Source organism: Rousettus aegyptiacus, unplaced genomic scaffold (genome assembly GCF_014176215.1).
Source record: "Rousettus aegyptiacus isolate mRouAeg1 unplaced genomic scaffold, mRouAeg1.p scaffold_m13_p_1, whole genome shotgun sequence".
Classification (NCBI taxonomy): domain Eukaryota; kingdom Metazoa; phylum Chordata; class Mammalia; order Chiroptera; family Pteropodidae; genus Rousettus; species Rousettus aegyptiacus.
The window spans coordinates 155,064,190-155,086,643 of record NW_023416284.1 but is presented as its reverse complement, the minus strand read 5'-3'; the positions used below and the strand labels follow the sequence as shown (position 1 = coordinate 155,086,643).

Here is a 22,454-nt window from a genome sequence, read left to right as displayed (position 1 = left end):
TTCAAGGAGAAAGAAATAAAACTTGGTTTGTTGAATAAAAAGCGGTCTCGTAGTAAGTTAATTTTGGACTATTCCTTGAAAACTTAGAAATCGCTGACATTTTCACAGAGTGTGTCTTTGCCATTCAGGCAGAAGCAACAGTGGGAACAAAGCAAATGGGCTATGGGTGTATATTGCCATTGTGAACGGTCTAGAAGGACAGATGCAGGGCGGGGAGAGGGGGGCTCAGTGTATATATGGCTGGGAAGGAAGGTAATGGCCAAATTGTGGAGGCTTGTGAATGCTGCAGGAAATTTAATTTTATAATAAGCCGTGGAAGTCATTCATTGGTGTTCAAACACTTGCGTGATATAGTCAGACTGGGTTTGAAGAATGGGCAAGGAGGGAAGGCAGACCTCAGCATATGGCTCAAGAGCCTTCTCTAGTTCTAATCAATTCCAGGACTGCCATTCGGAACAGGAGGCCCTAACATAAATGCCAAGGATTCTTAGTATGACTAACATCAGACTAAGGGTGAGGAACTGGTCGGTGATGTTTCTATCAAAGCACAATCAGATACAGAATGAAGAAACACATCTAGGTTTGAGGAATAAAAAACAGATGTAAAAATGTTCATGGAGTTTCAGGCAGATTGGAAGTCAGTACATTATATAAAGAATTATACACAGCTTCTGGTTCATGGTCAGAAGGTGAACATCAAAGTGATAACAGGTTGGAAGAATCAGAAAGGGATAAAGGCCTGAAAGTCATGCTCTGAACAAAAACAAATTCATTAGTTATCTAAAATGTATAGACAATTAATAAAACAAAAGCTCAAAAATGACCTAGCTGAAAGAAAGCAGTGAGCACTGTGGCTACTACAGGTGAGAAGATATAAATGCGTTATAGGCTTTCAGGAGAAAAGATATAGGCTGACAGTGGTGTGACCAAAGGTAAAATGAAAGTAATACTGATTTGTTAGAATAAAATAATAAGCCAATGATTGTTCTCCTGTTTCCTAAATGGGACTCAACACCATCTTTTACCAGGAAATGTGCAATAATGTAGAAAATGTCATGAATGACAGACACAACTGTGACTGGTTGCAGTATGAAACTGGAGGTTGGTTTCACAAGAGACCATGTGGAATTTTCTATGAGTGCCAGAGGGACGATACCTCCTGGCTGGCTGCTGAGCTACCACAGCCATCAGTGATGCTCTCGATTGAGGCAGGTGGCCCCTGCTAGCAGGACTCAGATAGTAAAAATAGCAACATCACCTCTACGCATGGCTCTCATATATTCACCAACATTTGAGCTGTAACATCACAGGAAAGCAGGGACTGATCGAGCCTCAGAACCAACCTGGACGTGGGGCAGTTCCCCTAATTAGACAATCAGGAGCTGCTTCAGTGCTAAAGCCTGTCTTCCTCCATGCTCCTCTGGAGTGCACAATTAAAAATGCACACCCAGTTATAAAAATAGAATGATATTGTTTTCCTTAATGACTTGAATCCAGGATTATTTCACATACTCTTCACTGGAGTGACTAGAGCACCAAGACTAACTGGCCGGCTGGCCCAAGTAGATGGCTCTGGTTGCTGAGTCAGCCAGTATCACAGCCTCTCCCTCAAAACTCTCCTGAAGCTCAGACATCTTTAGCCAATAATTCTAGTGAAGAAATGTCCATATGTGAAAATTTCGCTAGGTCATTGCTCTGTGGAAATGAGCTGACTATGAACAATTTCTAAGAGAAAATGTTAAAAAGTAGTAATAAAATTTAATAAAACCTGAGTGATAAAGATGAAATTCCATACAGTGAAATAGTGACAGATGATGCAGTGGTCAACTTTGTTTACAGAATGATTATACAGAATTCCTGAAATGGAAGAAACAGGTAGCCAAGAATGTACTCACTGTGTAGTGTGCTCCCTCTATTCAGCTGACCCTTGAACAACTTGGGATTTGGGAGTGTTGACTGCCTGCGCAGTCGAAAAAACACATATATCTAAACTAAGTTGGCCTTGCATATAAACAGATCCTCAACTGCAAATCGAAAAACCTGAATAACATAAGTTTAAAAGGAAACAGAAAAAAACAAAAAGTTTTGGTCTTTGTGACAGGAGCTAAAATAATTTTTAGGAGTCTTGGTAATAGCAAAGCATGACTAATCTACTAGTTATTCTACTCTGTGGTATTCTGACTTATGTCGCATGACCCAGGCCCACAGGACCAGATGGCAGCGGTGAGGGGCCTGCCCTCCACTGGCTATTTCTCAGAAGGTCTTTTCTCATGAAATGCTTCCTCTTTTCTCCCCCCTGGATGCCAAATGTTTTGTTCCTTGGAAAATGTTACTAAATGGCTTGGTTGTGTTGATCTATTTCCTTCAAATTTATAATTAAGTTACCCTTCAAAATAAGTTCAAAAGCTCAGTGGGCAAGAAAACTTTTTCCCTTCAAGCTGAAAAATATTCTTTAATGTTGCCTATATCCACAAACTAAATGCCCTGCTAGCCACAAATGGGCTTTCCCATGCTCTACCTGACCCTCCCTACTCCACCCTTCAGAAAAACTAACAAAGATGCAACATGCACATGCCTGGCATACACTATTGAAATGAGCAACACGACCACCAGTATGATGAAAAGACTGATTATTGAACAGTGTTATACAATCATTGGCTGAGACAGGTTTGGCTTAATTATTTTACATCTAAGTTTCATTGGCATACCAAATGTTGCATGTAATTTCGAACTCAAGCTACAAAAAAATCAGAAAAAACAGAGAAACATTTTTCAAATACATACTATGTATCTTGGAAATTATATCATCTTCTCTAACTCAAGTGCTACTGGAAGAAACTATATTTCTCTGACTTTCTCATTATTTTGTTCTAGTATAATTATTATTAATAGAGTGTTTAAGAGGTTGGGTGGTGGAGCCAGACTTTTTAGGTTTGTATCTTTAATCTTCCACTTACTAACTGTATAACCTTGAATAAGTCACTAAAACTCCATATGCTTCAGCTTTCTCACATATAAATTGAGAATAATAATAACACTCTTTTCATAAAGTTCTAATATACATTGCAAAGTTCGCACTCACCAAGATTTTTAAGACAGTTTGTGGCACACGCTGCTATTGTTCCTTTACACATGTCCATTTCCTCAACTAGATTTTGTTTTGTTAGTGATTGTTACCTCTGGGACTTACATGCCTGCCACGAAATAGGCATTAATATATAACTGGATAAGAAAATGGATTCAATTTAATCCACATACTGGCTCTTTGAGGTAGATATCATTGTTATTATTTTGTATCATAATTGAGGAATTTGCATCTTCAAAAAGAAATTCATATGGAAAACAGTATAGAGATTCTTCAACAAATTAACAATATGACTACCATATGATCTAGCAGTTCCATTTCTGGGTATATATCTGAAGGAAATGAAATCACTATCTCAAAGAGATACGTGCACCCATGTTCACTGCAGCATTATCTATAGTAGCCAAGACATGGAAAATACCTAAGTGTCCATAGATAGATGAATGGATAAAGAAAATGTGATACATGTAATGAAATTTTATGAGGTCATAAAAAAAAATAGAAATACTGACATTTGGACCTTAAGATAACTGAAATAAGTCAGACAGACTCATAGAAAACAGAACAGATCGGTGGTTGGCAGAAGCAGAAGGTAAGAGGTAGGGGAAATGGGTGAAGGTGGTCAAAGGGCACAAGCTTCTAGTTATAAGTTCTGGGAATGTAGTGTACAGCATGGTGACTATAATTAATACTATATTTTATCTGTGAAAGTTGTAAGAGAATGGATCTTAAAAGTTCTCATCATGAAAAAAAAATTCTTCTGTAACTATGTAAGGTGACAAAAGTTAACTAAACTTATTCTAGTGATAATTTTGCAATATATACATATATCGGAGCATTGTGTTGAATATCTTAAACTAATACAAAGTTACACATCGAAAAAAAGAAGAAGAAGAAGAAGAAGAGGGGAGGAGGAGGAGGAGGAGGAGGGAGGAGGAGGAGGAGAGAGTAGAGGAGGAGGAGGAGGAGAGGAGTTTCTTCTTGCTTCTGCCTCCTCATCTCCTCGCCTCCTAGAGAAGCCGCCTACCGAAGAAGAAGAGAAGACCCCTCAGAAGAGGAAGAAGAAATGCAGCTAGTAAGTAGCAGAATGATGATTTGAAATCAAGAATCCATGCTTTCCCACAGAGCCCATGTATCACACAGAGAAATTGAGTATAAGGCCTAGCTATTGAAAAACAACTGCTTCACTTGGGGAAATGTTCAACAAATATAATTTAGTACAAAGTGTTTTTATGTTATGTTTCATTTTAGAGATTCTCATTGTAATTTGGTAATTAGGTTTCTCATCCTTAGACTTCTATTTCAAGCATTTGTTCTGTTGCTGTAATGAGTACATCCAAGTGGAGTACAGTGAGAATCGGGGTTTCTCATAACAAACTGTGGCTGAAAAAAGAAAGACTCTGGAGTGAAACAGAAGAGTGAGAACAAAAGAAGACATAAATATAGACAGCCTTAGGAGAATGGTCTTCACAAAGTGGCGAGATATCATGTTACCCACACCAATGCTTTTCTTAGAGAAGGTTCAGCATGAGAGATATGGGATTCAAAATTAATATTATCCACAGTGAGTCTGTTCTAGGAAGAATGCCCAGCTGTCACACGAAAGTCCAACCTGCTTTGTCGGTCTGCCTCAGACACTAGAGAGAAGAACTTGGAAGAGGCTGAAAGGAGCAGAGTAGCTGAAAAGAGAACAGATTAAAAAAAATAGGAAGAAACTTGCCATGTGATGCTCCTGAAAAATGCCCATTATAAGATGCCTTTGTCACATTTCACAGATTAGCCAGAGAGAGAATATTCTCCTCTGGTCTAAGGAAGCTGACTTAGATTGACTAAATAAAGGGCGCATTGCATTTAAGATATACTGAAGCTGATAGGTTGAGTATTTGGTGCTTTTAAACACAAACAGTTGAAATGAACTTTCAAGTTGCATCAGTCTGTTTTGAGATAGGAACCTTGCAATATGTTCTGCTCTCAAAGGATTATATGATTTCTTGCTTATTAAAGTGGTTACAGAGCAAAAGGAAGCCCATTCTAAATAACAAGCTTTTTACATATAAACACATATGGTGAAATCATATGTCATAATTTTATTTTTAAAATTAAGCTCTACTGTTTCTACTTCTCAAATTTATAATGGTCTTAGTCCTGTTATTGCTGAGAGGTTATTAACATACTATTTATAAAGAAAAGATTCAATTCTAATTCTAATGTGCATATGCATGTATGAGCTATGAATCAGGATCCATAATTTTTTTCTAATAAATCTATAGCATCTGCTGGAAGTGCACTCTAGGTAAGTACACTTTACTGCTCTGCCGAAGCAATTAATTAGCAAAAGCTATGCATATTCCTGCTGGTGCCATCAGGAGCCATAGTCAAACAAGGAGGGGGATGTGGCAGATGGCAGAGGTGAGCAAAAGGGTGCCACATTGATAACAGGGATCAGGACAAAGAGAGGTAAAATAACAATTTGTAGGCCCGAAATATACCTGCAATTCAGAAAAAAAATAACATTCTAATAAAATAACAGAGATGAAGTAAGAGGTGATACTCTTCTGTATAGTTCTCAATGGGGCAAATATTTCATACTCCTAGAGAAGGCAGTTAAAAAGTCAAGATGGTGTATGGTGCTAATTATACAAAGTTAGCCATCTGATACTTAAGTAATGTTCTTCCTCACTCCTACACTGTATTCCTCCCATCTAGACATTTGCTCACACTCTTGCTTTCACACATGCTCTGTTACATGAATGTAGTTACACAAGTATAGATATGTGTGTATGTATATTATATATGTATTATATACACATGCACATATATACACACATTTACTTTATTATATTAATGGAAATTATGAAAGCTTTACTAAGTTATACATTTGAAATTAAGAACTTAAAATGTGTGAATCTCAAATTAATAAATTTAAAACAGTGTATAATATCTAAGCAAGACAGAAGATACATGCTTAGCAATTAGTAGGCCAGGGTCAGGGAGAGCTTGTGTACATGCAGCTGTATGTAGGAAGGCAGCTAGTTAGCTAGTAATCTCAGTAAATCAAGTAGAGATCACTGGAGCTTTTCAGCTTCTAAGTGTCTGGTGTGTGGTGTGCATGTGCGTGTGTGTTCACTTGATAGAAACGAAGATGAGAGGTGAAGAAAAGAAAAAGCAGGTGGAGTAACAAGATTAGAAAGCTAAAGGAAATACTGTGAAGATCTTTACTTTTGTAGAAATAATTAAAAGCCATACTTTGTATAAGATTGTGAACGAAATTATTTAAGGGAAGATGGAAAATAAGAACACATAAAAGTAAATCTGTGGGATTTTCATGGTTCACTTTCCAAAACTGTCTCACTTTTCTGGTCATTGAAAAGAACAACTAATTCATAAACAGGGACTATAAGTAAGGACAATCCTCCATATTAAAGCCCAGAGAGAGCTAACTGGTTGAAAGCAGGAAGATAATTGAACAACCAAACTTCCAGGTGCAACATCATGAATACCATACTATGTCATGGGAGGGAGAGGGGGAGAAGGAGAGAAGAGAATCTGATAAACCAGGTAAAAGAGGGTGTTTTTCTTCCTAGGCTCTTGAATTGGAAGCTATTTCAAGATCCTAGTGACTAATATTTAAAACAATAACAATACTAACAGCAAACATTAAATGTTTACTAAGTGAACAGCAGACACTTCTAAGCACTCTTAATTATAGTAATTGTTGAATGTTACCCTTATAACAACCCTGTAAAGTAGGTATCATTATTATTGCCTTTTTTCCTAGTGAGAAAAATGAAGCATAGAACAGTTATGTGTTGTGTCCAAGGTTCGTCAGTATTCTTTGTGAAGTAGAGATGAACCCAGGCAGACTGGCTCCCCATTATGCCACCCACAGCAACAACGATGATTGAGCACTTACTATGCACTAGAACCTACTCTGAACAATCTGCTTATATAACTTAATATTTTCTTGCAGCTCCATGAGAAAGCACCTCCATTTTTTGCATATTTGAAAACTGAGGCTTAAAATCTGCCAAGGTAATACATCTAAAAAACCTAGATCTGTGAAATGTCCACAGAACATCAGGTGACAGAGGCCCCCAGTCCCTCCATAATCTGCATCACCATCTCTCCACTACAGTTTATTTCACATATAAAATTTTATATATTTCATATAAAATCATTTACAAGTCAATTGTTTGTCTTATAAGTTAGTAACTAATATGTCATTACAGTATAAAAAACTACATATATACTTATAGTATGTGCTAAAATATATTTTATTGTCAGAGATGGGATATCTAAAAAGTTTACAATACTCTATTCTATTCTATTCTAGAAATTTCATTTAGCTATATGTGAGTTTATCTTACTTTTAGGAGCAATTATATATCAAATAAATATACTGTACTAAGACTGAGTCCCTTTTAATAAGAAAAACAGTGGTACAAAAGAAGAAACAGTGAACTAGTTGCCTGGTTCTGAATTTCTTTCTTGACTATCTCAATAGCTAGCTAAAAATAACATTTAAATCTACCCACCACTGAATAGTTATGACCATGCTTGATACTGGCAGTCCTTCACATATATTAATTTTATTCCCTACGACAATTTCATGAAATAACTAATCCAGTAGTAAAAAAGAACTAGGGGAAAAAAAGAAAAGAAAAATAGCTGTCTTGACATTAATCAAATAAACGATAGACAAACTAAAGATATTATTTTGCCCACTATCTTATTGCCCACTTATTAACTGTTCATCCTTGGACAAGTTAGTTAACAACTCTTGGGTACAATTTCTTCACAATCAATTCTTCAATTTCTTTTTGTATAAGGAGAGCAATAATACCATATATCTTAAGGACTGTTGTGAGAATTAAATATGCTAATTCATGTGAAAGCTTATTCATAAGAAAACCTAGCAAATAAGAACCCAGTAAACGTTAACTATCCCACATTGCTGATGACAAAAATTATTTTGGAATATAAACAGGAATTGTTTCAAAACCCACAGAGTAGATCATTAATAATATTCCACTCCTGGAACTCACTCTTCTAAGTAAAATATACAAAATTTTGGACACAAATCTATCTATTTTCACAATGTTTATAATAGCAATAAAATATGGGGAAAAGGAAATGCCCAACACTAGGAGGATTACATAACAATATGGTGTATTTTCTTCACTAGAAATTTAAGCTACAACTAACAGTGATCTTAAAGTCTTTATATTAAAGACTATGTAAAATATGAAAAATTGAAGCCATAATCTTAAATTAGAAAAAAAAATAGCTTAGCAAATTTCACATGCATGTTTAAGTTTGCATTTTTATTTACATACCACTATGATGGATAAAGCTACTTTGCATGACAGATTGGAAGGAACTGTTTTAGCCCATTTCTTGTTTAGAAAAAAAAAAAGTGCAGCTCGCTGCCAGCATTAATTTACCATAGTGCCTAGGAATGCTGCATTTTCTAGGATTCGACATTTTCAGAATTGGGAATTACTATATTTTTTTAAATGGAAATACCACTACTAAAAACAGAATGCCATAAATAGAATGTCATTAGTTTCCAAAGACTATCGATATACTAGAGTGACGAGAAAGTAATAATAAAAGTGAGATATTTCATGGCAAAGTTCGGGGGTAAGGTTAGCAGGGCTGTAATCAGCCAGCTTTCTCGGGATAAACACTGCAGCCGCAAGTGCTGCCAGTAAATGTTCTCAGGGCAAACGGAAAATGGGTTAAAATTATAATGGTGGTTTCACTTGGTTGGTAGAATGATAAGAGTGAGCATTTCCTTGCCAAAGGTGTTCCAGTTTCTTTACTATTTATGTTGAAACACACATATGGTGATACTTGCCATTATTTTCTCTACTCTCGTCTCCAGCCCCACTTCACTCAGCTTAACCCTGATAAACCAATAAAGAACATTTTTTGAAAAGACAGGGATTGACTACAGACATCATTTCTAGTTTTTTTCTTAACTGAGTGACTATTTGTAAAATGTCTGAAAATAATTATTTATATTTTCTATATTTGAACTCACTTTCGAGATTTTCATAATAAATTTCTTCTTTGGCAATAGTTCTTACTAAGGTTGCTAAGTAGTGTGAGCAATGTAAACAGCTTGTAGACAGTGCTTAGGAACCAGGTATCTCCCAATATTTAAATCATCTTAAAAAAAATAACTAGTAAAACATGAAAGGATTCAAAGAGTAGGGAAGGAAGGATTATTTGAACAATTCCTAATTTCCTATCTTTGAATACCAAGCCTGCTTGCCTTTTCATAAAAGACACTAATAGTGTAAGAAGGTTTTCATCATTTTACATTACTATCAGTTAATGGAATTCCCACTACAGAATCACATGCATTTATCTAATTTTTGACAAAAGGAGAAAAGAAAGATTAAAGACATTTTTATAATTTTTTTTTAAAAATGCCTTGCTTCTACCTTCTTCATAAAATAGCTATGAAGGTTAATGAAAAACATTATAAACACCTATGAGAATGTCATTACTACAGAGAATATTTCCCCCTAACTCTTTGCATAAAAATGGTGTTGGATTCCTTCCTATTTGTCATCAAGATGCATGTGTTATTCAGACTTGTTTTTCCAATACCTAAAATGTGCAGCAATTTGTGAGCAATCTTAGCCAATCAGAGAAATAAATACTTAGAGCAATTTCCTAAATACTGCATTATTTACTATCTTTCAAAGGTTGGAGCTCTTTGATCAAATCGCATGAACTTTCATTTTCCACATGTTATATGCTGAAAGCTTCATCCTAAACTGCATGTACTTATAATAAAAAGCCATATTTTCATTAATCATTATAGCAATGCTCTTTCAATCAATTTTTTTGTATTATGGTATTTTTCCATTGCTGGATGATATTTTGTTTTTAGTGGATGAATATTTTCATGCCAAAGCATTTGACAACATCCCAGAAAGAACCTCATGCTGAATATTTTCTAATTCTTCTATTGTTAAGTTTCTTATTTTTCAAAGCTTTGAAGATATTCACAATTAAACATTGAAAATGAAATTTGACTTTCTACCTACATAGTCTGCTAAACTTTACTAGATGTTTAAGTAAGCAAGGAAGTAAAGGTGGAAGTCATACTTTCATGCAATAAATATTTATTGATTCCCTACTGTTCAAGGCACTGGACATATAACAAATAAATAAGACAGACATACTTCCTCTCATGCAACTTACATTCTGGTGAGTGGTGTATGGTTCTCTTTTGGAAGCTCTAGAGTTAGGTGCATTCATAAACGTGTAGAAAATTGACCACAGGCTTTCTTCTTGCTGCTGCAAGAGTTGGAGGAGACTTCACTGTTCCAACCTACATTTCTTTCTGTTTTTTTCTTTTTTTGTGTGTTTAACCTCAATTTGGAGGGCGGGGTGGGTAGAACTGTGTTGGAAGATGTCATGGAGAGACACTGGGCCCAGCCAATCAGAGGCTCCTTGCCCTCGCCCACCGCTCCCCCTACATTTTTATAATGTACAGTCCCGCCCACCATGCCCCCACGCTCAAGGAGGTAGCCTTTATAGTGTAAGGTGTTGTTGAGACCATATGGACTGTATACGTGACTAAACCCAGATAAAGCCTCTATAGAAACTTTTAAGGTTCTGGCAGGCAGATGTGGATTTTTACTTTAGTTAAAACTGCCACCTACCAATCTGGCTGGAGTGGTTTGCCTTAATTGTGTGTGCTTTCCCTACCCTCTCTGTCCGGGGGCGGGGGGGGGGGGGGGAGGGAGTGGCTTTGCAAACAGACGATCCAGTCAATTGCTAACAACTGCATCGAGGCTCACATGACATAAGGCTGGCTCCTATGAGCTCTCAGAGTACAAATCCGTCATCAACCTAACAAAAAATGCAAACAAGCGAAACCTGTGACTGGCACAAGGGTTAGGGAAGGCAGGGTCAAAGTGTGTCTCTGAAAGCCAAAGATTTTAATATTATCAGCTATTATGATTGTTTTTCCCAATGCTTAATCCATTAGCCGGAGAGTAATAGTTTACCATACTCTTCACTCATGTATATTCCTAGAGCATGGTCCCTGCCTACTCTCCTGCTATGCTGGATACAAAGAAATATAGTGTAAAAGTTATGACCTCTGCCCACAAGTAGTTTACACCCTAACATTGGAATCTCTTAGAGACCAAAAAAAAGTGAAAACAATGTAGCAAAAGCTCAAGGGAAGCTATTTGTTTTGCACGTTGCTGTCTCCTTTTAGTCTTTGAGGTATGTAAGTGATGAATAAATGACGCCTAGAGGCACCATTATATATATATATATATGAAGGGAGCTGCTAAGATTTATATATAATTAAGCTCAGGTAACACAAGCAAAATATTAAAATGGAAGGACAAAGCAATCAAAGAGGTTTTCTGTGTCCAGAAAGTCCACCTAGACCAGAGACGTAGACTTAAAACGTGTGTGAATGCCAGACTGCCCATCTAGAGCCCAAACTTGTTGGAAGGACAGGATAAGAACAGTGGTGCAACCACTTACTTGCTCGGCATAGGAGTGGCAACAATACAAAAGAGTAGGAGGATGCATTCAGAGACTGAGGCTCCACTCACTGCCAGGAACTGTTCTGGGCACTGGAGCAGATACAAAGGCCAGGAAAATAGGAAAAAAAAAAAAAAAATCTCTATTCTCATAGAGTTTAGGTTCTAGGTTTCTGATAGTGGCAGTTTTCAGGAGCCAACGAAATAGAATAATGGAATAAAGGATGATGTCAGGTTAGAGAGTTAAATAGGGTGAAGGACCTGACTTGCAAAAGTCTGGGAAAGCGCAATTCCCTCCAGCTAACAACTAAACTCAGCCTCTATTGCACAAAAGCAGCCACAGACAAAATGTAAACTAATGAGTGTGGCTGTGTTCCAATAAAACTTTATTTATGGATACCAAAACTGATTCATATAATTTTAATGTGTCACAAAATATCATTCTTTTGATTTTTTTCCAATCATTTAAAAACATAAAAATCATTCTTAGCTTACAGGCCATATAAAAACAGGTGGCTAGATTTGGTTCATGGGTTGTAGTTTACTCATCTCCCATGTAGATGATAAATTAGATGGTGACCCTTATGGTAACTAGTATTTATTAAGAGCTCACTATGTGCCAGGCAATCCTCACAAGTCTCTGTGGTAAACAATGGTATTTTGCAATGAAGAAACAGAGGCACAAATAGAGGCGACTTTCAGGAACGCACCCAAGGTCTCCACGCTAATAAGTGGCACAAAGCCTAGGTGGAGAGCCACACTCCTAACTACATTGCTAAGAATATCACAATACCCTTTGAGTCTCATCCTCCTAAAGGGCATTCCTCTTTCTGATATTTTTTCTAGTTCTTGCATATTTTTGTCTCTTTCTTTCTTCCTTCCTCCCTTTTTTTTCATGTCTCCCTTCCTCTTCCTCAAAATTACAATTATAACCAAGTTACATGCCTAAGTCCAGAAACAAACCAAAATTTAGACTACAGAGAATAAAGAACCAGTGCTTTTAACTTATATAATTGCTAAATATTTATCATTCTGCAGAATTTTTAAACAATTATTTCCCTCATATTCTTTAAGTGAAATCTGTTTTCTCCCTAAGCTCTAGTTTTCTAAGTAGAGTGTACATATTATCTACTTTCACAATATTTTTTCTTTTAACAACCAGTATAACAGTTGTTTTCTCTGCAATTGTCTTGTGAACAAATCCCTAATTCTCTCTCACTTTCCTCATACCTGAGGAAATGGTGTCAAGTTAAATGAGGTCTGAATAAGTTACTCCACATTCTTAAATATGACATGCTGTAGCCCTAGTGCATTAAACTGGGAATTTTACCACCATATTGAGGATTACCGGCTCTATATTTTAACTCTCTTTAAAAATGAATTCTTGAAACACAGGTTGTTTTTAAATTGGGGGCTTTCAGTATTCTGTCTCACATTTTTTTTATGGTTTTAAAGCATTTTATAAGTGTTTATTTAATGGTAGCTGTCTATTTTGATAGTACAGATGGATAAAAAAGAGGAGGGTACTTAATTCCAGGGCCACTTTCACTGTCAAAGCTTCTTACTAGCAACAAGGCAGCAGTAAACTCAAATAGTTTATAAATGTCAGCAAAAACCTATGAAAAAAATTACTGCCTAAGTCATTTTTTAGTGTCTTTTATTTGGAAAAATATATACTTTTTAAGGGAGGAGAAAAAAGATGCATTTTATTGTTGACATAGGCTACCATTTTCTGCTAAATTGTTGTTAACAAATAAAAAATAATAATATCAAGTTGAAGCTGCTGATTTAAGTTGCTTATTCTACACCAATTTCTGAAAATGTTATGGTGGCATTAAAATCAAAGATGCATTTAAGGAGAACACGCACTTAGTTTGGAGGGATAAATGAGAACAACCTGGTTCATATTAAGCTTGTAGATTTATCAACACCAGGCATGCAAGAGAAAGAGAGCGAATGTTTATGAGCTCTCTAAAAGGATTGATTTTTACAAGTCTCTGATTTAGCTGGAAGGGGTACCTATATATTTAGTTGGCAAAAGGGTTAATAGATTCGACCTTTTGAAAAATGCACTTCTTTACATGCATATAACATGATGGATAGTTAACTGAATGCACATAAGTAAACATAGGTGAAAACAAATTAATTGGAAGGTATAGGGTTTATTGTTTATTTTTTGTTGATAGATGGATCTCATTATTTTTCTTGGGCAGACAAAGCCATAACAGTTTCCAGAGAAAGGAGAAGTGACAGCTCCAGGAAACTGCTTACAGATGGACAGCCAGCAGGCTAAAAATATTACTTGTGTCCATCTCATCAATAAGCTGGCTCCATGAAGAGTGGCAATTATTCTTTTCCTGCTTGTGCTGCCCTTTGAGAGGCATGAAGATGATTATTGATAACTAGGTATACAGAACAAAATATATACAGTAACATAAACTCATTTACTATAGCAAATCCATATCAGAGAGCACCGATGCTTTTTATGCCATTATTTAAAGAGGCAATGTGTATCCATCGGTATCTTAGAGGATTATGCTGATACTGTGTTTTTTATAATCCTATTAATTATTAATGATGCATATTTATTATTCACCTATATTTAGAGAGTCTGTATTATGTACTGCAAAAGGGGCAAGAAACATCACACTGAGTGCTCAATCCTGCATGCATATAAACATTATAAGAAATGGTCTTTATCTTTTCTTTGGCTGTACCAAAGAGGATCTTTGAGATTTTTCTGGTGATATATAAAAAAATATATAAAATTTTATGTAAATTGCAAACTATCAAAGCTTGTTAAAGATCAAGAAACAAGATACATAGTTTTATTGTTTTTTAATATGAGAAAAAAATTATAGTACCAATTACTGTGTGGAATTAAAAAAAAAAGAATCTTCTCAATTAAAGGCATTACACAATAAATGACAGTTTCCAGGCATCGGCACAGAGCTGAAGGGATTTCAATGGCCTCATTACTTTTATTACCCTGCATTGCTTAGCCAAGTCTACTGCAAGGTTGTGTTTAGGCATAGGATCTGTGGCATACTTGCAGAAATGTGGGCAATGGATCACCTCACCTGAAATCAGTAGGACATACATGCTAGATCAGACCATAGCAAATGATATATTTAGACATTTATTCTGCTTTATGCAGATAGGAGAAAGGTATCAACCAGAAAATGAATTGATATAAAAAGAAAAGACAATTTCAACCATAATAGTCAATTCTTGACATATTAGATCATCTAGTTTAAGGTATCTGAAGCTATTCCCATTGCCTTTTCTTTTTGAATATTCCATTTCCTTCATTTATATTCTAAAATAGATGAAAATGATGCACATTTTTGGTAATTTCCACAAATGAAAGAATAGCAAAGTGATTTTTTTAAGTCAGTCTAAATGAGAGAAAATGCCCCATACTCAGCTAAAATTTTCAGATCTTTCCTGGGCTTGAAGGTCATAGTGATTAACTGTGCTGTATCATTCTAGAGTTGTGCAATTATCCAGTAACTAGGCATCCCACCCTGAGCTGCCATGACATGACTAAGGGGACCCTTGTTCTCAGTTTTCCTAAATGTCTAGTCTCTAAGGACGAAAGAAAGGAGTTCATTCAAAGGTGAACTGTCTTGCTGAGCTTTAAAAAGCAGTAGATAATTAGAAAAAACAAGTAACTAAGTATCTTTCACCTAATTCTCAAATCATCTGCCCATTTTTAATTTCAATCTTGGAAAACTAATAGGTTTTTTAGTCTATGACAATTATTATTTCTTTTTTTATTTAAAAGATTCCCAAGGCACTAGTATCTGAAAAGAAAATATTATCCATTCAACACTGCCATAGTGTTATTATATTTTAAATTATGCATTCTTTTTATGCTGTCTTTTGTGATTTCATGAGAAAGGAACTAAATGCAGTGATGATTTAAGAGAAAGGGGTACTTAAAACTTGCTGGAATTTAGAAAACGAGCTATCTCTCACCTCTCTATGATGAAAGAAAACTATAATTCTGTTGAGGTAGGAGGATTTCTTTTTTAATAAACAATACATAAATAAACTAGGTGAAATAATATTTAAAAAATTCCACCTGAATTTAAGCCAAATTTGTAAATTATTTTCTCTAGTGGAAAACTAATATCCAATGACAAATTAATAAATATTATTTACCTTTGAATTATATTGACATTCCATTAAGAAAATCCTTTATTCATTATCTCAGGATACCTTTAATCACAAGTGACAGAAACTCAACAAAACATACTGGAAACTATTAGCATCTCTAATCAAGTAAAAAGAAGGTCAGTGATGGCACCAGCCCACTGCAACCAAGGACCCAGATGCCTGAATGCAGTTAGGATCACCTCCCTCGTCTCCCATTCTGCTTCTCACAGCTTTAAAGGAAAGCCTGTGTGTGTGTGTGTGTGCGCATGTGTGTGCGTGCGTGTGTGTGTGTGTGTGTGTGTGTGTGTGTGTGTGTGTTTCCGGGAAGTGTCCACCGTAGATAAAGGGCCCATTCCTTCCTTAATCACTGTGACTAGCAATCTGGGTCACAGGGAATCAGGTTTGCTAAGAGACAAAACTTCCCACTTGACTCTTTGGCTAGGATGAGGGGAAAGGGAAGGAGTTCTCCCAAACTTAGAAAGTCTATTCCCAGAAGTTCTGGGAAGAGAAAGGTACTACCTAACACATTTGCTAAACATTATACCAGCAGGCCTAATGGAGTCATATTGATATTTCAAGTTTTTTCTATATCTCTATAGCCAACTATTCTAGCTGGATTATCTATCTCAAGTACATTATGAACATAATTAGAAACCAGGAATAATCTTGTAATATATTCACCTGTTTTTCCTAGGTTACTGTCTAAGTAAAACTTAAAGAATAAAATTTGTTTGCTTGGACATGCTCTTCCTCTACTACAAAGCCCTCTTGGTCTAATTCTCAATGTGGTTTCCAGATGTCTACTGTGATCATAGCCTTAGGCACAAATCCTACCAATTCCAATCAAGGATTTTCATCTGGCTCAGTACAATGACATAGCAGAAACTCCTAGATCTCCCGCATGGATTCTTTTGGTACCTTTTTGTTAAGGGGCAATGTAAAGTTACAGGAAAAACAAGGTTTTGATGCAGAAGATCAGTATCTTGAAACTTATCTCCCCACCTATATCTGATGTGATTGTATCTAAATCCCAATGATTTTCTTAGCCTGACTTTTTGATGTGCTCCTGTGAGGATGACACAAATACTACATCTAAAATGCATTACCAAATATAAATGTTAATTATTTCTATTCATACCATCAATTTATTATACTGCTTTCTTTTCTCATAAACAGATTGTACTGTCTTCCAATACTCTTACATTTGGAAGCATCAAACTTATAGAGGTTTTCTCCATCCTTAGGGTCTTTGTAATCTGGAAGGATAACAATTCTAATACACTAATCTCACCATTCCTAAAATCACATAACTGCCAGACTAATCCAGATTTAAAATTTTATGATTCTTGAACATGTTTTTCTCTTCATGCCCTTTAGATACACTCTCATATGCTCACCCCTGCACCCATTTTAAATCTTACCACAGAGAGGAGAATGAAATATGATCTAGTAATTCAATAAACTGAATACACTCTAGAAAACTAGTCTTCACTATCCATTAGGAGTACACAAAGCATCAAGCAGTGAGCATTGTTTAAACAAGATAACAACACTTGCTCTCCTTGGGAAATTGCTAGGATCATAAATTCTTTGTCAAGGACTTCAGAAACTTAATAATGTAATGATTCTGCCTACATCTATCAAGGTATAGCCAATGGCCCACTGCCAAGGGTTCTGGTCTGAAAAAGATGATGTTTAATGGCAAATAAAATGCTGACGTCAGAGACAAACATGAATGACTAAAATATTTGGTCTCTTGCTTTCAGTCATTAATCCACTTCACATTTTAAGCTTTTCCCTCTGGTCTGGCATTTTTGTCTACTTACTGTATATCATATACATGCTGGGCAGTGCCCCAGGTGTTACACTTAAGAAGTTAATTATTTTTGCTCCTTTCCCCACTTCATTCATTCAAATTCTTCAACTCCTCCTATCTCTCCTTCCTCCTCTCTCCACCTCCCGTATTTCCTTCTCCCTTTCCCTCCATCCTTCTACTCTTCTTTCTTTTCAGTTTGCCTCCATTCTAATTTGAGTCTTTATTTGCTTACCTTTTTCTATTCCCACATACAGATCATTGGAGTCAGAGATGTATCAATGGATTTAAGCTCCATATGGAAAGGATGATCTCACACGTGCCTTCTTTTATAAGGCTTTTTAGCCTGATTTTTCTCATCTTTTTGTTAACTAAAAATGGTCTTTACTATGCTTTGAATGCTTCTAAATACTTTTTGGTGGACAATTTGGGGAACTTACCATATATGCTATCTGTTACGGTCCTGCATACAAATAGCTTATCAGTTTTGTATAGTTTATCTTGTAAAGCTTTTTTTTTTTTTTTGGTATTTTGGGGTAAAAGTATTTTATTAATATGTATTTTTTAAATTTTTGTAACCTTTGTATTAGACTGTCTTTTATCAATGATTATATATTTTTTGATTAGTCATTTAACAATAATCCTATATAAATTTAGTTTCTGCTCTCCAGGGACTTTTGCTTTCTAATGGAAACCTTAAAAAAAAATCAAGAAAAATGCTTAAAAATATACATAAGTGTGTGTGTGTGTGTGTGTGTGTGTGTGTGTGTGTAAAGTCTATACTCCTTGACATTGTTTTCTTGGTAGGACATGCTTTCTCACACTTACGAAATGCTTGCAAAAGGACTGGATTTATGTTATCGAACTTCAGACTTCACAAATAAAGCAATCTTATGAGAGGTAGGCAAAAAGTATTAGCGTGTAATTTTAACTCTCTCTTCTGATATCAATACACCCATGACTCGTGACTTTCTAATTAAGTCCTGTTGTTTTAAAATAAGATAAAAATTGTTATCCTAGCTGTTATTAATAAGTAGGTTACATAGACAAACCCTTCCTGTACGAATCAAATACTAATTTTTAGATTTTGAGTACTGCCTGCAAATTATGTTCACAGGAGTGTACTGATTCAATCAAGTATAAACCTCAATTAGTGGCACAGTATCATCATATGCTAAAATATAGACCATTTTTTGTGTGTTTCTGTTATCTCTCCATCCTCAATTCCACATTCCATGGAGAATTACTTTATGTATTTAATACATATCCTCCCCAAACCACCTTCTTTGTGTACTTATATCTACCTATGAAAAATGCATGTTATTGTTTTGTGTATTTTTTGTGTGTTTGTAGGTTTGTTTTATATATACCTTTGAAACCACAGAATTTAAGAGTCTATGTGTTCTTGTGAAAACTATTTTTACTAAAACTTATATAACATCCATGCATGTTGGTAAAATTGGAATGTCATGAATCCCTTTTACACTTGCATCTCATTTTATGTGATTTTGCCATGTTTTATCCATCCATTCACTAACTGATGGACACAGAATGTTAATGTTTCACTGTTACATACAATAATGAAGTGAACATCTATGACATAGGTTTCTCTGTGCATATCATTTTCTTTGTGAAATTTTATTCTGTTTTCTCTTTTTAAACATCTCTTTACTTGTAAGGAAAGGTCTTTTTTCTTATATTACTTCCTGATCTAAAGGGCAAAATATTCAAAGAAATTAAACTCTGCAAATGAGAATATACCACTTCATTTTATCCATTATCAATATACACCAGATGTTTAAAAGATTTAGCATCTAAAAATACATGATGGGGAAAACGATATTTTTTTTTTAATTGAAAAGGAATTGAAAATTTAATAGTCACCTCAAAGAGAACCTGACTGCATCTTCTACCTAGGGAAGACATGTAATTCAGTTAGGACATATGACAAATGTAATTAAACAATTCCCACAACAGTACTTTCAAAATAAAATAATAACACAATAAATTTATAGGTTTTTTTAATATGAATAAGTTGCATGATAAAACAGTGGGGTACTACTGAGTCGGTATATCTCAAAAGTAGTTGAATTACATTTGGAAAATAAAAATTTCTTATAAACTAAAGGTTTGGGGACTGCTACCAAAAAGAAGGTAGTAAAGATAAACACATACTAAACATAACGGTGTCACTGAATCAACTATTTAGTTCCATAGACTCACATTACTACTTTTACTAGCTTACACAATCATGACCTACTATCCTACAATTGTGTATTAGAATGAGCACTCAACTGGAATTAGAAAATTAGGGTTCCAATCTTACCTGTGTCTCTTTCAGATTACATATATCTAAAAAATCATTAAAATATTTTAGCCTCACATTCATCTTTTTTTTTTTTTTATGGTGACATTGGTTAACAAATCCAGTAAGCTTCAGGTGTACAAATTTAACAGTATCTTCATCTTTAAAATGAGCATAATAGTACCCACCTCACAGAGCTGTTCTGAGTATCAAATAATATGTGTGAAAATTCCATAAAATTCAAAGTAATATACAAAAAAATTATTCTTTAAATTAATTGTTATTATTGCCAAATTTTGAATATACCTAAAGAGATATATACTACAATCTACCACCTAGTCTGGTAGTCTGCTCCCACCCCACATTCACCACAAGCAGTCAGGAGTTGAGGGTAACTTATTGTCATGTGCCACATTGGATTGTTTTAAGCTTTTTCCTTTAGTGACATCACTTCCCCTATGCCTCGTAAGAAGCTAAATTCTATAAGTTTTATCTGCTTTTGGTCTTTTTTAGGTACCACTAAACCAGTGCTTCCAGGGAGGCCAAAGCTAAAGTCATTTCATTCCCCTACATTAACTTAACCATTTTGATCAAATCATTTTGGTCTCATTCATTGTATCCCAACTTGTATCTTGGTACCATAACACTTAGTTTCTCCTGTAAGATATCTACTAAAGGAAGAAAAGAAGTGTGACTGACCTGTTAACAGAATGACCATTTGTAACATCATACAATGCTACCACTCAATGGCATTGAGTTGCTATTAATAAAAATTGTTCTTTTTGAACTCTCACATAGCTATCTTTGAAGTCAGTAATAATCATTTTAACACAATGCTTTGTTTCCTTTCTCCAAAAAAGCTCTAAGCACCTGGGAGACATTATCTAATTAATCCTAATGCATGCAGAGAGGCTCTGAGGGGGTGTTTAGGAAGACAAAAAAAATGTCTATAAAGTTCACCATGACTATCATTAAAATATTATCTGTTCAAATGAATAGAAAACCAAGCCTTTAGCCACAGGAATTCACTTTAATTTAAATAGCTTGTAAAATAAAATGGATTTCTATTCACAATATTACATGCTATAAATTTAACCTGATAAAACAGATTATTTCAAAGGCATTTCCTTGATATCTAAGTTATTTTGACTCATGTATTTCTCTTGACCCCAACAAATTGACAAAAGAATAAGTATTTAAAGATCTTAATCATTTGCAAAATTCCTAAACCTCTCATTGATTCAGTAGATAAAACTGATTTTACACGGTCCTGGTCTGAACATTTAGATTTTGTATCATTTTAAATACTCAAGCTTGAGAAATATAAGAACAATTAAAATGCTTTAAAATGAATCATATTTAAGAAGTACTAGATTTAATTATTTAAATAGCCCTACCTAAACTCGGAAATAAAGATGATTATAAAAAATAAATAAATTTAGCTTGCCTTGTTTGTGCTGAGGGCAAGGGCACTAACTGACCATAATTTAACTTAGTTAAACCCTTTGACTGGGAAAGTCAGGTTGTGGAACACAAAATGAACTTCATTTGCCAATCTCTTTCTCGGGCAGTTTTCCAAGGTAACCACCGAAACCTGAGTCAGGCTAAAGGTAACCTGCTGACCTAATCTTTCTCAGTAATGTAATGAGTATATTAAACTTGGAAAGAGTGATACCAATATTGACCCTGCTTATTATACAACTGGAGGATGGGACCCAGGGTCTTCTCATTAACTTCACTGAATGCAAGATTATATATTTTGCTTCGGTAGACACCCCCCCTAGTGCTCTGATCAGTTAGACTAAGCAAAAACTTCTTCTTATATGTGCCGTTAGTAAACTAGCATCAAGAATTTCTTCTTCAGCAAGGCCCATCATCCTTACTGTTGCAAGGTAAGAAAGCTTCACAAAGCTATAAACTCCCTGGGGCAAGGATAACATTTTACTCTACAGTTACCAATTAATATATTGTTTGGCATTGTATTTAATACATTCTGAATGAGGCCTGGATGAAGGCTTTGATGGATAGATAGATGAAGTAGCTACATTTATTGATATTGCCTCCAGGTACTCTTCAGAGGCCAAATAGAGCTCTGAAATGGCTAGGGGAGATCTGGAGCAATCACAGAAGGGTCACAGGAACTTCCAGAGCCTCCCTTGTATTTTAGGATATATATCGGGAAATGTTTCTACATATGGTTTCAGCTGTGAGTGCATAAGGCTCTACTACTTTTCAGAATCATTTATATTCATTTTTTGACACCTGTTATATGCAAGCAACTATGCTAGGCTATGTGCAAACACACATATGACATAAAAAGAGCTATGTATAAAAGTCCTTCCTTCTAATTTTAATTCTGGAATTTCTATAGTTAAAAAAATGAAATAATATAGAGAATTGACTCAAAAATTTCCAAAGCTATGACAATTTAGACATCATTATTAACTATAATAAAGTGTTTTAAAAATTATGTGATCTTATAAATGGAACTAGCGTCTAAATACTAAGCACAATAAAATATGTTTTCAAACAGATAAAAAACTCTATAAATTCATACTTTAAGTC

General features: G+C 35.1%; 1 protein-coding gene across 9 annotated transcripts in view; it reads right to left on the bottom strand.

The window, feature by feature from the left end:
- The window catches only part of NKAIN2 (sodium/potassium transporting ATPase interacting 2), an 831,125-nt gene that overhangs the window by 588,284 nt on the left and 220,387 nt on the right, over positions 1–22,454 (bottom strand). The window contains exon 1 of one of the 9 annotated variants that reach the window (XR_004951017.1): positions 10,307–10,824. The exons of the other annotated variants lie outside the window; for them this stretch is intronic. The gene's annotated coding sequence lies outside the window, so the exon portion shown is untranslated. Of the gene's footprint in view, positions 1–10,306; positions 10,825–22,454 lie in introns of those variants that run through there. 9 annotated transcript variants of the gene reach the window in all.